Raw genomic sequence first — 18,485 nt, 5'->3', positions numbered from 1 at the left:
AACCTAAATCCGACATGATCTATTGGCGACCCGATTGAGAGACTTGGTAGGTTGAGTTAAATAGGTTACAAGGTTCGAGTTAAGTCAAAATTAAGATTTGATTCAAAATTTATGTGTCTAAAAAAAGTAGCATGGTGTAGCCTATTATTTATACCTTTAACAACTTATGGAATCGAAATATATAACATCGATATTAGTTAACGACTATGAAGCATATAGCTTTATGCTATATTTTAAGATTAGGATAGTGGTTTGCTTGGAGTTAATGTTTATGATACTAAATATATAAGAAATGTGTGGCAAGAATATACTTCTATATTATTTTTCTAATTAAGCATATGGGGTCAAATAGTGTCACACTGAAAAGAGAAATTAATTTTTAGTAAAGACAAAGTTATATGGAGATATATTATCGAGAATTCAACATACAAATATAGAAGTATAAAATGATGTAATAAAAGTTGTTTACTTTGTCATTTTTTTCTTTTCCAATGATCTTATTTTATATTTGTTGGGTATAAAATACCTCCCAGCCGAAGTTCGTGACAGGAGTGACCCTCCGGGGATCCAACCGACTTCCGACCTCCGACGACATCTCTTCAAACCTCTCAGTTGGCCGAGCCTCCGCAACACTCCGAAGTTTTGCTGACGGATAAGCCCCCACCAGCGTCGACCGGATTCTTCGCGACGGATGGACTCCATCCAAGTTTTCACGATGATCGACCATCTTCTAGACCTCGCTCGGCTCCTACGGGAGCCGGACCTCGTCCCCGACTCCGGCTGCAGGCAGACTTCGTCCGGACTCCTACGGGAGCCAGACTCCGCCCATGACTTCACTTGCAGATAGACTTCGTCCGGACTCCTACGGGAGCCGGACTCCACCCATGACTTCAATTACAGGTAGACTTCGTCCGGACTCCTACGGGAGCCGGATTTCGCCCCCAACTCCAATTGCAGGTAGACCTCGTCCGGACTCCTACGGGAGCCGGACCTCGTCCCCGACTCTGGTCGCAGGCAGACTTCGTCCGGACTCCTACGGGAGCCGGACTCCGCCCACGACTTCACTTGCAGATAGACTTCGTCCGGACTCCTACGGGAGCCGGACTCCGCCCACGACTTCACTTGCAGATAGAATTCGTCCGGACTCCTACGGGAGCCGGACTTCGCCTACGACTTCAATTACAGGTAGACTTCGTCCGGACTCCTATGGGAGTCGGATTTCGCCCCCAACTTCAATTGCAGGTAGACCTCGTCCGGACTCCTACGGGAGCCGGACCTCGTCCCCGACTCCGGCTGCAGGCAAACTTCATCCGGACTCCTACGGGAGCCGGACTCCGCCCATGACTTCACTTGCAGATAGACTTCGTCCGGACTCCTACGGGAGCCGGACTCCGCCCACGACTTCAATTACAGGTAGACTTCGTCCGGACTCCTACGGGAGCCGGATTTTGCCCCTAACTCCAATTGCAGGTAGACCTCGTCCGGACTCCTATGGGAGCCGGACCTCATCCCCGATTCCGGCTGCAGACAGACTTCGTCCGGACTCCTACGGGAGCCGGACTCCGCCCACGACTTCACTTGCAGGTAGACTTCGTTCGGACTCCTACGGGAGCCGAACTCTGCCCACGACTGCAATTACAGGTAGACTTCGTCCGGACTCCTACGGGAGCCGGACTTCGCCCCCAACTCCAATTGCAGGTAGACTTCGCCCGGACTCCTACGGGAGCCGGACCTCATCCCTAACTCCGGCTGCATGAAGACCTCGTCCGAACTCCTACGGGAGCCGGACCTCGTCCCCGACTCCGGCTGCAGGCAGACTTCGTCCAGACTCCTACGGGAGCCGGATTTCATCCCCGACTTCGACTGCAGGAAGACTTCATCCGGACTCCTATGGGAGTCGGACTTCGAGCTCCTGTTGCAAGCGACCCACTCCAAGTTACCGCTGCAGACGATCTACTTCAAGTTCCTACCACGAGCGGCCTTGGCTGAGACTCCTCGACAAACGATCCCCGTCCGAGCTTCCACGGAGACCGGACTCCAACCAAACTTCGACCGACGGGCCTGGACCCTCTGGCAGGCCGCAGCAACGGCCATGACTCTGCTCCACTTCCTGCGACAGATTCCGCGCGGCTCCATCACTCCCTGGCAGGCCGCAGTAACAGCCACGACTCTGCTCCACTTCCTGCGACGGATTCCACACGGCTCCATCACTCCCTGGCAGACCACAATAATGGCCACGATCCTGCTCCACTTCCTGCGGTGGATACCATGCGGTTCCTCCATCCTCTGGCAAGTCGCGACAACGGACGTCGCTCCACTCCCCGCAACAGACTCCACGTGGCATGTCCCGGTGATAGCCACGATTCCACTCCACTACTCTTCGCAATAAACTCTCCCTGACTCTGGGCAGCCCACTGCCAGACGGTTACAAACATCGCTATCAGTCTGTTGCCCCCTCCACCTATAAAAGGGAGACCCCAGATACGTTATTCTCTAAGCTGTCATTTCTTACTTAAAAACTCTGCTAAAATTTTTGTTCGAGCACTCCATTCTTGTTGAGGCAGAGAACTGACTTGAGCGTCGAAGGGTCTTGCCGGAGCAACCCTACCTCCAGTTTAGACTTCTTTTGCAGGTCCCGACGGCGACCGCGACTCCCTCGACTCCAGCTTCTCCGACGCAGGCAGATTTTTGCACCAACAGGATTGGCGCTAGAGGAAGGGTCTGAACCTTCGCAGTACCCTTATTCTTAAAGGAGCGCTCAACGGGACCACCTTCGGTCATCTTTTTCGGCATCCTCTCCTCCTTCCCCCACTAGGTCTTCGCCCGATGCCTCCCCACAAAGCATCCACGCGACGGTCCACGGCCTCCGCGGCTAGATCTCAGGCTCCGGCCTCACCCCCAGTTTTTCAGCCTCCTCCTACTCCGACAACGGTGGTTGGCACGGAGTAATTTGACCTACTGGTGCAGCAGGTTAGAGGCCTCACTGAAGCTGTGCAGGCCATACAACAGCAGCAGCAGCCACAGGCATCAGCACGACTGGAGAGAGTGTCACCAGAACACCAGAATCTGACGGTAGGATGGGCCACTTGGGCCAGCCGCCCCGTATTTCCTGGAAAGATAAATCCGAGGGTGGAGAGCCCCCAGTCAGATCACGATTCCACCCCTGGAAGATCTCTACCTCCATTCTGCCAGAAGACCCTTGAGACCTGTAGTCGAGAGGATTTTCTGGACCGGAGGCTCCAAGAGATAAACCGGCGGATTGAAGAACTCTGCCACGCTAACCCCACTTATGGTGAGGATATTTGTACTGACCCTCCCTTTTCTCAAATAATCATGCAGAAATCGATCCCGCCGAACTTCAAGCTCTCCCAATTTGAAAGCAACGACGGGACTTCGGATCCAGTTGACCACCTAGAGGCCTTCCGGACAATGATGCTGCTTCATGGCGCACCCGACGCTATTCTATGCCGAGTCTTCCCGTCCACCTTGAAGGGAGCGACGAGAAACTGATACTCGACGTTGAAGCTGGGTACCATCTTTTTCTTTGATCAGATGAGCCACCTGTTTGTGGCTCATTTTGTTAGCAGCCGGCATCCTCGGAAGGGTTCGGAGTCCCTCATCAACATCAAGCAGAGGGAGGAGGAGTCCATACGGGCCTACATCAACCATTTCAATGTGGCCGCGTTGGAGGTCCGGAACTTGGACCAATCGGTGATGATGGCCGCCCTGAAGGGCGGCCTTCAGAAGAATGACCTTTTATTCTCCCTGAAAAAGAAGTACCCCAGAGATTTTGCTGACTTGTTGGCTCGGGCCGAAGGGTACGCCCGAGTGGAAGAAGCCTTCAACATGAAGGATGAGGAGACCGCGAGAGAGTGGCAAGCGGGAGACTCGAGTAAGCCCGCAGTCGAAAAAGGGCCGAGAGAGGCTCGGCCACGTTCTCGAACTCCTCCTGGGCACAAGTGCGTCCAGACTCCTCCCCGAGTGCGCAGGCAGGGAAGCCCAGAGCGTCGGGCTCGACGGGGCTCTCCCCCAGGAAGATTTCGTAGCTATGCCCCCCTCAACACATCGAAAACCCAGGTGCTGATGGAGGTCAGAGAGCAGCTCCCAAGGCCAGAGAGGATGCGCACGCACCCCGGAAAGCACAATCCCAACAAGTTCTGCCTCTACCATCGTGACCACGGCCATGACACAGAGGAATGCATCCAGCTCTGAGACGAGATCGAGGAGCTCATCCGACGAGGTCGACTCGATAGGTTCATTCGGCACCGACCTGAGGGTAGAGAAGATCGGCCAAGAGCCCTGCCGCAGCCTGAGCCACCAAGGAGGAAAGAGCAGCCCGAGGATCGGCCCTCCATTGGGATCATCAACTCCGTCTCTGGAGGACCTTGACAAGAAGCAGACCTTCCACGGTCCTGGGATTTGAAAACTTATAAATGTATAACGAACGACCCTACTTTAAATCAAGATTCCTTTCAGATCTGCACATCTTTTCCTTTCTGGCATGGACTTGTAACGACAGGGGATGACCCCTTCGGACAACGAAAACAAACCCTAATGTGGGCAAAGTCGAAGGCCCGATTCCTCTTAGACCGAATGGGGGGAGAGGCTAAACAGCGTCCATATGCGCCCCCACAGCCATGTTAGGGACAGGAGGAGAACCTCGCCCTAACATGAGCAAAATCGAAGGTCCGATTTCTCTTAGACTGGATGGGGGGAGAGGCCAAACAGCGCCCACATGCGTCCCCACAGCCATGTTAGGGACAGGAGAAGAACCTCATCCTAACATGAGTAGAGTCGAAAGCCCGATTCCCCTTAGACCGGACAGGGGGAGAGGCCCTGCAATGCCCACATGTGCCCCCACAGCCATGTTAGGGACAGGAGGAGAACCTCGCCCTAACATGAGCAAAGTTGAAGGCCCGATTACACTCAGATCGGATGGGGGGAGAGGCCCCGCAGCGCCCATATGCGCCCCCATAGCCCTGTTAGCGACAAGAGGAGGACCTCGTCCTAACTTGAGCTAAAATCGATTATGTCAGAAATAGGGGAGGAACCCTGTCCTAACACCAGTCGAGATCTGGTCATTTAAGACCAGATAGGAAGAAGAAAACCTTCCCAGCGACCCCTTCGCGCTCCCGCGACCCCACCAAGAGTAGAGGGAAAACCCTCACTCGAAAAAAAAAAAGAAAAAAAGGGAGGGGAGTTAAAAAGGAAAGCGACGGACTGCATCGACGACGAATGAAAAATAAATTGCATAAAAGATGCAAAGAACCTCGTCTCAGCAAGGGTTGGAGTTCTTATCAAAATCTCTGACCTTCAAGAAAGCTCTAAACACGAGCTAGAGATAAGGCGGCTTCCTTAGGACGACGATAAGCCCGGACCTCCAAGCTTGAACTCCGAAAGGAGGCGTCAGACCTGAGTGGTCCCGGACAAACCAGCGGCCATAAACAGAAGGGCGGGTCAATGTGACGGCGATCGGATACTTCCGAGCGGCATCGATATCGAACAATGCAAAAGCCGAAGGAAGCTTGGCAAATGATAATTCAACACATGAGTAAAGGAGGTAACAAAAATTCTCTTTACATTAATTAAGTATATATTACAGAGCCCTTGAGGCTGAAGAAGAAAGATGACGAGACAAGCAAGCTGATGCGGCGACGACTAAGAACCTCTAGACGATATCGGCATCAAAAAGAAAAAGAAAAGCTACAACACCAACAAACAAACAAGCGGTAAAAGGAGACATATAGAGGACGAAAGACAAAAAGAGCCCTAAGGGGGCCTGGTTTTCTCCGACCTCGAACTTTCGGCTTCGACCCTCGTCAGGGAGCACCTTAAACTTTCGACTTCTGCTTTCAATTCCTTCTCTCTCATTAGTATCTCCATGTATCTTCAATGAAATCGCTGGGTTTTGTTCTCCACCTCTCGGTACTTTTTTCTCAGGACCTTGAATTCCGCCTCCGCATCCTTGACGGCCTGCTGCTCACATACCAACTGGATCTTCAATTGCTGCAGCTCGGCCTTCTCCTCCCCAAGGGCGACAGATAGCCCTTCTACGGTCCTTCTCAGAGATTGGAGTTCGTCGAAATTCCGAACGGGAGTAAACTGAGCCCCCTCAGCCAGCTGCCTTTGAAGGCGGGCAACCTCGTCGGTCGCCATCCTGAGCTTCCCCCTATATTCGTCCACCTGCCTATACTAGCCAGCCCGATATGCGTCATAGCTCACCTCGGCATCCTGGAGCTGCTGCTAAAGATTGGAGACCTTCTTCGACCTTTCCCGATCGCTGTCGGCCCAAGTAAGAAGCTGGGATAAGCTTCATTCCAACTGGCTAATCCTCTCCTGTGCAGCCGACAGCTCCACTCTGAGGGAACTGGTCTTGGCAGCTTGAGCCCAAGATCGATCGCTGGTGCACTTCTTGTGTTCCTCAAGCTCCTTCTCGAAGTTCGCTTTCCTCCAGCTATACTCCATGATCCCCTTCACGTGGAGGTTCCGAAAGTGGGTGGCCTCCGCGGTGGCTTCAGAGTGGCTCTCCCTCAACCTGCGAAGTTCGCCATCCATCTTCTTCGACCTCTTTGTCAAATGAAGAACTTCCTTCTTCAGACGTTGGATCATGGACTTCAGCAAATTTTCTGTGGCAGGGGAAGTGCTTCGGCAGGACACTGCCATTGGGAGGCAAAAGCGTCAAGGCGCATCTCATTGCAAAAAAAAAAAAGAAAGAGAGGGGTAGCAGAGTGGAGAAGCCCTCCAAAAGGAGAAACCCGATTTTATTGAATAAATATTTCTTAAGGACAAGAGGGAAAAGAAAAAAAATTGTAATAAAAGAAAAATACAAGGTTAGAGATCTCAAACCTCTGAGGTAGGGGTTGGAGAGCTCGGTGTTTACGGAAGGGGAGCTGCGGTGGCAGTAGCAGTGGGAGAGGGACTGGCTTCGTCTTCAGATGCCTCGCCCAGGAAGTTGAGGTCGAGCTCGAGAAATTTCTGGACTACCTTCTCCTGGCAGAGCTCGAATCCTTTGATGAATGCTTCTTGACCGAACTTGACGTTCAGATCCCTCATCTCTGCAGAGGCCTTGAACTCCTCCACCGCTAGAGCCCTGGCCTCCGAGACCAGGATTGAGATCTGCTCCGTCAAGTTTGTGACCTCGGCCTCCGCCTTCCTCACCGTCTCCTCTGAGGTCTGCTTCTCTTTCTTCAGGGCCTGTTTTCTTTCTCCAGGGCCTCTTGGAGGGTGACTACCTCAGCTGCCTTCTCTTTGAGGCAGGCAGCTTCGGCCCGACGACTCTCCTCCACCTGGATGGCGTCCCTCCTCGTCCGGTTCGTCGCCTCGATATTGGCAAGGAGCTGGTGCCCGATCTGCAAGGGCAGCTAGGAGGTCAGAACGAAGGTCGAGAAACTAATTAAACGAAGGAGCAAGGAGGGGCGGAAGGTAAATCTGTTTACCTCGAGAAAGGACCTAAGGGAGTTCCAAACCCGCTGATCGGGATCGGTGTGATCAATCCTCTGGATGACCTCGGTAGGATGCAGCCGTCAATCAGCCGCTTTATTAAGTCCCTATCATTGAAGGATTCTCCCCCGGCTCTTCTTCAAACTGTGGGACTCTTCGATGGCGGCCCGATGGCTACTCACCCTGCGGGCCACCGACTTTTTCTCCTCCCCCTCTCGACCCCGGGCGCCTCCGCGGAATGGACCTCCGGAACGGGAACCTCAGTAGGGGGACTCCTGGAAGAAGCCCGGGGAGCCGGAGGTTCGGCGTCCGAAGGAACTTCGACTGCGAAGGCCGCTTGGCAGGCGTGGCCGAGCTCGTCTCCTCCGTTCTAGCCTTCTTCGCCGATCCGGAGGCCACGGCGCCTTTTCTTTTATGGACCTTGAGACCCTTGGCGAGCATCCGTGCTGCTTCGGCGTCCATCCCTAAAAAAAAAAAAAAAAAGAAAAAAAAAAAATTAGTGACGGAGTAAAAAAGGAAGAAGTGGCATGCAAAAAAAAAAAAAAAGAAGAAGAGGAAAGGAAAGATGGGATACTCGCAGGGTCTAGGGGACTCAGGCCGATGTTGAACAAAAACTGCTCCTTCAGAAGGTTGGAAAGGGAAGGAGCCGAATAACCAAGAAGCCTCCGGGCGGCCTGAAGGTCATCCTCCCCCAGGCTAGGAGCCCGACGGACAGAGTCCCTTAGGGAGCCCAAGGGGGCAATCCAGCCTAAGGTCGGGCAATGGACGAAGAGGTACTTCCCCTTCCAGTTATGGATTGAAGAGGAGCACCTTTCAGCAACCCTTCTTGCCAATCTGGGGGAGAAATACCACCAGTCCTTTGCCAAGGGCGACGTTGAAGATGTAAAAGTGCCTAAACAAAGAAAGAGATGGCTGAACTTCGACTACATGGCAAAAGGAGAGGAACCCTATCAAAAACCTAAAGGAATTCGGCTACTGAAGCTAAAGAAATATCTAAGAAATGGAAGAGGCGACGACGAAAGGCGGAAGCGAAAGTCGGAGTCTGGCACGGAAGGCCTCCAGATACAGGCAGAAACGATCAGGTGGGGGGGTGCTAGTCCGGTCGGAGGGATCGGAAAGCTCCAGATCATACTCCGGAGGAACCCCATACTGAACCCTTATCAGTAGAAGTTCGTCCAGAGTCAGAGAACAATGTATGGCACCCGTAGCAAAAATGGGCGAGGCCCAGCCCTAGATGTGGGTTGTCTACAGTGTGGGGTCCTGGGGGGCTGACGCGGACGAACTCCTGGAACCACTAGAGGCGGAGGTGTCTGAAGACATTTCAAATGAAGACCCTAAAGATCCTGGAGAAATCAGGGAAAGGTTTGCGGGAGACCAAACCAGAGGAAGGCGGTAGAAGAAAAATGGAGGAGAAAAGGCCCCTAAATGGCAAGAAGAAAAACGAAGGTTCTGGGACTAACCTAGATCGCTCTGAAGGATGCAGAGGGGCGAGGACAGAGACGACTCGAAGAACGCTTAGGGCCAAGGCGGACGCCAAAGAGGGTCAGAGCTCTCGGAGAGAAGGCAGACACCCACGAAACTCTCAGCGGAACGAGACTCCTGAAGGTGGAAAGGCGGGTTTAAATAGACCCTGGGATCTGGCACTATAATGATCGCGGATCTCCCCAGGCCGACCCACGCTCGCCACGTGTCTCACTCGCCACGCAGGTGGCTAAAAGCGGCTGACAGCTGATAGAGCCATTAATGCTGTACCAGGGCCAACTACCAGCGAAAATTCGAAAGGTCCCTTCGGATCGCCCCGATTTGAAAAGACTTCAGCATGCGCGCATTTAATGCCAGAATATATGAGGGCGATTGTGCACAGGATTCAAGGGGACAACTTCGGCTGCAAAAATTTCTCTGTACTTCCTTCATTCGAAATTCAAACTCGAAAGTAAGGGACTGGTTTGGGTATAAAATACCCCCCAGCCGAAGTTCATGACAGGAGTGACCCTCCGGGGATCCAATCGACTTCCGACCTCCGACGACATCTCTTCAAACCTCTTAGGCGGCCGAGCCTCCGAAACACTCCAATTTTGCTGATGGATAAGCCCCCACCAGGTTGACCGAATTCTTCACGACGACGGACTCCACCCAAGTTTCCATGATGATCGACCATCTTTTAGACCTCGCCGGCTCCTACGGGAGCCGGACCTCGTCCCCGACTCCGGCTGCAGGAGACTTCGTCCGGACTCCGCCCATGACTTCACTTGCAGATAGACTTCATCCGGACTCCTATGGGAGCCAGACTCCGCCCATGACTTCATTACAGGTAGACTTCGTCCGGACTCCTACGGGAGTCGGATTTCGCCCCCAACTCCAATTGCAGGTAAACCTCGTCCGGACTCCTACGGGAGCCGGACCTCGTCCCCGACTTCGTCGCAGGCAGACTTCGTCCAACTCCTACGGGAGCCGGACTCCGCCCATGACTTCACTTGCAGATAGACTTCATCCGGACTCCTATGGGAGCCGGACTCCGCCCACGACTTCACTTGCAGATAGACTTCGTCCGGACTCCTACGGGAGCCGGACTCCGTCCAGACTTCAATTACAGGTAGACTTCGTCCGGACTCCTACGGGAGCCAGATTTCACCCCAACTCCAATTGCAGGTAGACCTCGTCCGGACTCCTACGGAGCCGGACCTCGTCCCCGACTCCGGCTGCAGGCAGACTTTGTCCAGACTCCTACGGGAGCCGGACTCCGCCCACGACTTCACTTGCAGATAGACTTCGTCCGGACTCCACCCACGACTTCAATTACAGGTAGACTTCATCCGACTCCTACGGGAGCCGATTTTGCCCCCAACTCCAATTGCAGGTAGACCTCGTCCGGACTCCTACGGGAGCCGGACCTCATCCCCGATTCCGGCTGCAGGCAGACTTCGTCCGGACTCCTACGGGAGCCGGACTCCGCCACGACTTCACTTATAGGTAGACTTCGTTCGGACTCCTACGGGAGCCGAACTCGCCCACGACTTCAATTACAGGTAGACTTCATCCGGACTCCTACGGGAGCCGGACTTCCCCCAACTCCAATTGCAGGTAGACTTCGCCTGGACTCTACGGGAGCCGACCTCGTCCCAACTCCGACTGCAGGAAGACCTCGTCCGGACTCCTATGGGAGCCGACCTCATCCCCGACTCCGGCTGCAGGCAGACTTCATCCAGACTCCTACGGGAGCCGACTTCATCCCCGACTTCGACTGCAGGAAGACTTCGTCCGGACTCCTATGGGAGTCGACTTCGAGCTCCTGTTGCAAGCGACCCACTCCGAGTTACCACTGCAGACGATCTACTTCAAGTTCCTACCACGAGCGGCCTTGGCCGAGACTCCTCGACAAACGATCTCCGTCTGGACTTCCATGGAGATGGACTCCAACCGAACTTCGGCCGACGGGCCTGGACCTCTGGCATGCCGCAACAACGGCCACGACTCTGCTCCACTTCCTGCGACAGATTCCGTGCGGCTCCATCACTCCCTGGTAGGCCGCAGTAACAGCCACGACTCTGCTCCACTTCCTGCGATGGATTCGCGCGGCTCCATCACTCCCTGGCAGACCACAATAATGGCCACAATCCTGCTCCACTTCCTGCGGCGGATACCGCGTGGTTCCTCCATCCTCTGGCAAGTCCGACAACGGACGCCGCTCCACTCCCTCAACAGACTCCACGTGGCATGTCCCGATGATAGCCACGATTCCACTCTACTACTCTTTGCAACAAACTCCCCCTGACCCTGGGCAGCCCACTGCCAGACGGTTACAAACATCGCTATCAGTCTGTTGCCCCCTCCACCTATAAAAGGGGACCCCAGATACGTTATTCTCTAAGCGTCGGAGGGTCTTGCCGGAGCAACCCCACCTCCGATTTAGACTTCTTTTGCAGGTCCCGACGGCGACCGTGACTCCTCGACTCCAGCTTCTCTGACGCAGGTGGATTTTTCACCAACAATATCATTTATCATAATTTTTGTATATCATATTTAATTTTTAAAATAATATATATTTTATTTTGGTATGGTAGGATAATATTTCTAAATATTTTGATTGGTGCAAAAAAAGAATAATTGGTGCAGTCAGAAACCAGCAAGATTGCTGTGAGTATACATAGAAACAAATTTATTTTTTATTTCTTATAAGGCTAACTTTTTATATAATATTTTTTTATTTTATTAAGATTGTTGTTGGGCAATGGTAGCAATCGGATTAACTGAGTCACTTTTGAGAATTGAAAAAGACATATCAATGCAATTATCTCCTCAGAAGTTACTAGATTGTCTTTTGTAAAATATAATGATCTACCAAAAGAATGATACTACGATGATCAAAGATGCTATCCTTCTAATATCAAGTGGGGATTGACGTATATAAAAGGATCATGGAGTTTATCAGGAGGAAGATTATCCATATATGGCATGGAGAGGGCATTGCATGCCCAAAAATAATGTAATTGTGATATAGTTATTTTTATTTTTAGTTTAAATAAAGATTAGTTTTTAATATATATAAATAACATCTTATTTGATTTATTTTTTTATATTTTTAATTGTTAGGTAACGAAGGTTAAAATCGATAATTTTGAAATAATTAGCTATCAAAATAAAAGAGCAGTGCTTCATGCAATTAATAGACAACCATTAGAAGGTGGAGTGGACATATGTAAAGAGCTTAGAATGCATAAAGAGGTCAGTAATAAAGATAATATTATTTTTAAACTGATTAATTACTTATTATAATTTTTAAATTTTTTTATGTTTGTTCTATTTAGGGTATTTATCTGGATCCTGCTTGGTGTGAATACTATAATCTGGTTGGATACGGAATGGAAAATAGTGTAAATTATTATAAAATAAAGAATTCATGAATGAGAATTGGAGAGAGAGGATATGCAAAGTGAAATGTGATTTGATGAAAAAATAATATATCCAATTGATATATCGATTATTCAGCCACAGTGAGATAGTTTTTATTGGTAAGTAAAATATTTAATTTTTTTATTTTAATTTATTATAATTTTTTAGATAAAAAATCAGCTTTCGATGGTTTTGCATCTTCTTTCTTCCGTGCTATAAAATTCTTGTTATAATTTTAAGAATATATCTATCATTAATTTTTACTGATATTTAGAGCATATTTATGCTTTCTTGACAACACTATGTACCTTATCATCAGGCTATCATTTTTGTTTCAACATATGCTGGTTATTATAAGATATCTTATTGTGTCGATAGCTATATATCTTTATAAGGAGAACATGTTTCTTTATACATTCTCTTCCTCCACTACTAGATTATGCTTGTTTTTCTATTTGCCACTTTTATTTTCTGCACATATAAATATTTTCATATGTGTGGGTTTTCTAATTAGAAAATTTGGTTTAATTTCATCAACAAAGTTACTATAATATAACAATGTGTATTCTGACTATAATATATACCATCTTAGTCTCGAACCCCATACTGGTACTATATTGGTATGGTGCTCGTATGCATGATATAAGGATTGGTTCGGTGTACCAACACTCAATACACCCCCATAATAAGTGTAGGTTCGTTCTGTGCTACAATATAGTATACCTAATATGGGTTGGTATGCACCGGTCGAACATTGAATGCAATAAATTATTCTGAAACTTTATTCGAGGTTATTTGGTGCCTAACAATAAGATAATGAAAGACGTCAAGGGATTATCTCTATCTACTTTTCTAGCTACATCCTCTAGAATTATGCATATATGCAGGGATATCAGTGCGATAGCATAACTTAGTGACTCTATTATGAATTCTGAAATTGCAGTAGATTTTTTCTTCTTTACAAGCAAATAGCGCATAAGACTTCTATGGAACAAGTGCTTCTTAACTTTAATTTTGGAATGATATTCACTCTGATGCCTTATCATATAGTGGCATTCTTATTGGGATCTAGCTAAGATTTATGTTAAATTCATGATTTTCTTTTACGGAATGCTTCTATCTAATCTAAATGCAAAGCACCTCTACATCATTGCACTGCTTCTATACCATTCTCAATCTCACAGCTAATTTATGGAAGCAATTATTGCTAATTAGAAACTTTAACTTATTTTTTCCTTACTTTACATGTAGAGTTGTGAATTCTTTGAGACTTGAAAGACCAACTTTCTAGAAGGACTGATATATGAAATTCTCATAGTTGATTTCTGGAAAAGAATTGAATACATAAGTTAATTTTTGTTAAACCTGACCCTATAAGTACTAATTGTCATGTAAAAGAGATTCAGACTTTAAATATGCTCTAGCAATGATTTGTGATAAATCTTCTTCTTCCTCTTATGCTTGCTAGCATTTGAAATGTAGGTTATGAGACTTCTGTGCTACGCAAGTTAAGCATCATAAGTCACATGCAGAACAATGCTATTTGAATATCATCGTAGACCAGTTAAAGAGTTCTAATTTTCCTCTGATTAGATGTTTTTAACTATGTTCAAGCTATCTAAGATTGATGCAGCTGCTATATGTCAAAAATCATCTTGTATCTTGTTAAATGGAGAATTTGTTCTGTTTTTGCTTTGTGCAGTCAACCAGAAGCTCCGAATGATTGTCTTGTTGATTCATCATCCTGAAAAGACGTTTTGCAGTATGTTTCATTATGCTTCTCAAAATTTTCTTTGGTTTTAATGTTTCTGTTCAATTCTCAAACCATATTAACTATTCCAATCCAATAACTCATCCTTACCTGGTCCGCTAATTTGATTGCTGAAAAGAACTAATCTCCTTGTCTTTTTCTATCCATCTCTCACTAATATAAGTATTAGATATGAATTTAGACCTTCTATATCTTACTCATTTTTTTGGTAGGCATGATAGTTTTTTCTTGTAAAAGAATTGAGGACAAGGAAGTAATCTGCCAAGCAAAAAATTACTTTCTAATAAGACACACCTTACCTGGTCACCATGGAAGCTTAAAAACAAATAAAGATTTTGCCAGTGCCATTGTACAGAGAATTGAAGAGCTAGTTTGAACTGCAAGTTTTATTATAGATGCTATATTGCATGCTATATTGCAATTAAATTTGTTACCCCTGCTGTTTAAATGTTGAGAGAATTTAAGATTTAGAGCATTGTGATGCCCAACCTCTTCATTGTAGTTTCAATGAATAAGATTTTATTATGATAAGCTCAAGAAATACTAGATGGTGCAAAAGGTATTCTTTTATATTCTCAGGTGGAAAAACTAGTGATTGGAAATACAGTTATAAACACTGAGGAAGGAGTTCTGAAATGGTTATAATAAAATAATAATTGAACATTCATTACTACAATGAGGGTCTATGATAGTGGTTACTACGACAGCGATTTTGAAAACCGCTACTATAGAGCCAACGCAGCGGTTATTGCGAACCGCTACATATGTTGGACCTACGGTAATGGTTGGTAATAATCGCTACTGTAAGTCAAGGTGTAACCACTGTCGTAGGTTGACCTATAGCAATGGTTATCACCAATCGCTGTCGTAGGTCAAACCTAAGGTAGCACTTATCACCACCACTGTCTTAAGTTGGACCTATGGCAGTTGTTGCCTTTGACCACTATCATAGGTCCAACATACAGCAGCGGTTGTTAATAATCATTGCCGTAGGTAACCTACGACAGCGGTTCGCAATAATTGCTATCATTGATAGAATATAATTTTTTTTGAGTATGATATAATTTTAAAATATAAAATTTATTTTATCGTTTGTCATCTAAATAATTATCATTAGAGTATCGTCACAAAAGTCTGCCTCAATCCGGTAGCCCTAGTTATGTTGATTATTAAAATTCAATTTCAATGGCCATAAACGACCGTATTATGATTAATAGATAGAGACCACCGATGGGTGCAAAATTTTCAACGATGATCTGATAATATTTTTAGTATACTATCCAAATTTTATTTCAATCAAACATCATTAGTATAGTCAATTTAGGTGAGATGATTTCAACTAAAAAAATGAGTGATCAAAAAGCCAAACAGTATCCGATTAAGATAATTTTTTAGATAATAATCTTAGCTACTATTTTAATCATTTATATGGTGATAATCATAAAATTCAAATTGCATGTATATGAATCATCCACGTAAGTAGATCTTACAAAAGTACAAGTATAATTACTTAAGGACTTTAAAAAGGAGAATCAAAAGATATATAATTTTGGATCGTTCATATTACACGTTAATTATTTTTATGATCACCACTGTACAAACGATTAAAGTAGTAGCAAAGATAATTTATCTAATCGATGCTTTATAATCAAACATCATTTGGCCTTTTGATCGTTTATTTTTTATTTAACGGTCTAAATTATTTCATGCTAAATTGATCATGATAATGAGATCCGATTGAAGTAAAATTTTGATAGTGTGCTACAAATATCACCAAAATTATCATTGTAAATTTTTGGATCCATCGATGGTTCTATCTATAAGATCATCATGCGGTCATTTGTGACTGTCGAAATAAATTTTATTGATCGACATATCTAGGGTTAACGGATCAAAGGATCTTTTGTGATGATACTCTAATATAATTATTTGACAATAAATGATGAAGATGGCTTTAAATTTAAAATTATATCATATTCAAAAAAAAAAAATTTATATTCTACCAACGATAGTAGTTATTGCGAATTGCTACCATAGGTTGGACTTACGGCAGCAGTTATAACTAACCGTTGCCGTAGGTTGAACCTATTGCAGTGGTCAAGGACAACCACTACCATAGGTTGGACTATTGCAGCGGTCAAGGGCAACCACTGCTGTAGGTTGACCTGCAGTAACGGTTGCCAATCAACTGCTGCCATAGGTCCAACCTACAACAGTGGTCAATGACAACCATTATCGTAAGTTCAATAATGATTGATTTTGATAGTCCTATATCGACTGTGGAAATAATGAATGAATAGTATATGAAGGCTTAATTTGTCAACCACCAATAGTATGGGTTTGAGCATTTCGCCATGGGCCTACCCACCGCTGCCTCCCGTTGCCACCATCGGTTGTCATGCCTCCTAGACCGCCACCGCCATGGGCCCCATCTGCCATCGCTACCTATCGTCATCATCTCCTCCTGTTGATCATCGGTAGGCAGCTAGCTAGCAACTGTCGGCAATCGTCCGACCCCCGACTGGCCTTTTGATTGGTCAAAGTCTATAGCACAGTTTGCCAATCACCATCATAAATCTCTATGGCAGCGGTTGACATAACCGTTGCCATAGATAAGGCTATGGCAGCAGTTTGGCAATCACTGCCATAGCTTTAAAATCACTACCATAGGTTATCTGTGGCAGCGGTTATAGACAAAAAAATCACTATCATCGACTACGGCGATGGCCACAATGGCAGCGTTTAGACAACCGTTGTCTAGGCTATGGCAGTAATTTTTTGAGCTACTACAGTGGTTTTAAACCGCTATCATAGGTCTTTTTTGTAGCAGTGATTATATATGACTTAGGAGTATAAGAGAGGAGGAGAAAAAAAGTATTACTCTGTATTTTATTGTACTCATCTCTGACTGCAAACAGTTGATTATAAGGTTTTTGTAATGCAACATAAAAGAAAATTTAAGGTTGCACCCTATCTTTGGCTGTATAATTCATATTTTTCTTGCATTTAAGCTGAAATGGGAAACTACTAGTGCTCTTGTAGGAGTTGGCTGGACATATCACTTCCCAGCTCTCTCATTTCCTACCTTTATACCTCCTGGGATGTCCTGTGTTCAGCTACCGATATTCCTTCTCTGAGTCTTCTTGCCTTACTCTTGTGGGCCCTGAGACTTGCTTTATTGGGCTCCTACTCAGCAAGATTCTATCATGCACATTTCATCAATCATAGGTTGAGGGTTTAAGTTGTGGGCATAGTGGCCTGACTGATGACTAGCTTGTGCTGAAAGTGCTAGGTCGGAAGGTAGGTCAGGTTACTTTTCACTATCAACGGCTACTTCATGCCTTGAATCTATTCAATGATGTCTGTTGTCATATAAGAACTCCGAGAGCTTGGAGCAAGATGAACAAGTGTGCTGCAGCAAAGGTTGTCAGCCAAGCCACCTCACACTAGGTGGATAGAATACTGGAGGGATGAAGTTCATCAGATCTTGCAATTTCATGGAGAAGTTGTAGTCTTAACCTGATTTAGCTGGTATGAGCATGGTAGGTGGGCTGCTTGAGTGATGTTTGATGCACCTTGGTTAGTTAAGAAAAATCGTGCTTGCATGTGTCGTATATACTGCTTCACTAGCATGTCCATTGCCAATTGATTTCAACTGATCCAGCAGCTCAAAAGTGCATCCTTCTTGATCAAGCAATGCTCAACTGTATGCTAGATGCCTAGGAAGCTAGAATAAATAGAATCAATAAATCAAGGAATAATAACCTTGAGTGCGAATCATTTAACCAAGGATTTTAAGTGCCATTACTAACACATGCAATATACTGATGATTAAGCAGCAATGGATGCAAGCTGACCATGACACATCGATTGAAGAAGGTCATGAAACTAAATAGTCATCAACTTATCTGCTGAAAAAATGAGTTGCAAGAGCATGTGGATTAGCAAACTTAAATTACAATAGACTTAATATTGATTCAGATTAGTTTGATATGTTGAAGTTCCACTAATGCTGCAGTGTACTTTGGATCGCAGTAGAAGATTAACTTATGTATGAATTATTTTGGAGTGCTCGGAATGATGGGAGCATCGGCATGCTTGGCAACTAGCATACAAACTTTTGGGGAATTTGGGAGCACAAATGACAGAGAGAGTGAAATCTTGTTTCAAGTTACATGCACACCAAATTTTCATGCTACAAATTAAGGTTCTTTATGTTGAATTTTGATAAGGACTTTGAACATGTTTCTTCTCCAAAATGAGAATGATATTGTCATTTGTTAAAATAAAGAACCCAGGTTTGTTTTAACAATAGCTGGATTGACCGCATTGCAATTTTTTCACTCCAGACAACCTAAGTATTCAACCCAACCTTGTGATTCTA

This window comes from Elaeis guineensis, chromosome 13, assembly GCF_000442705.2.
Source record: "Elaeis guineensis isolate ETL-2024a chromosome 13, EG11, whole genome shotgun sequence".
In the NCBI taxonomy this organism is placed as follows: Eukaryota; Viridiplantae; Streptophyta; class Magnoliopsida; order Arecales; family Arecaceae; genus Elaeis; species Elaeis guineensis.
The sequence above is the reverse complement of the archived record's forward strand: the minus strand, read 5'-3'. Positions refer to the sequence as shown.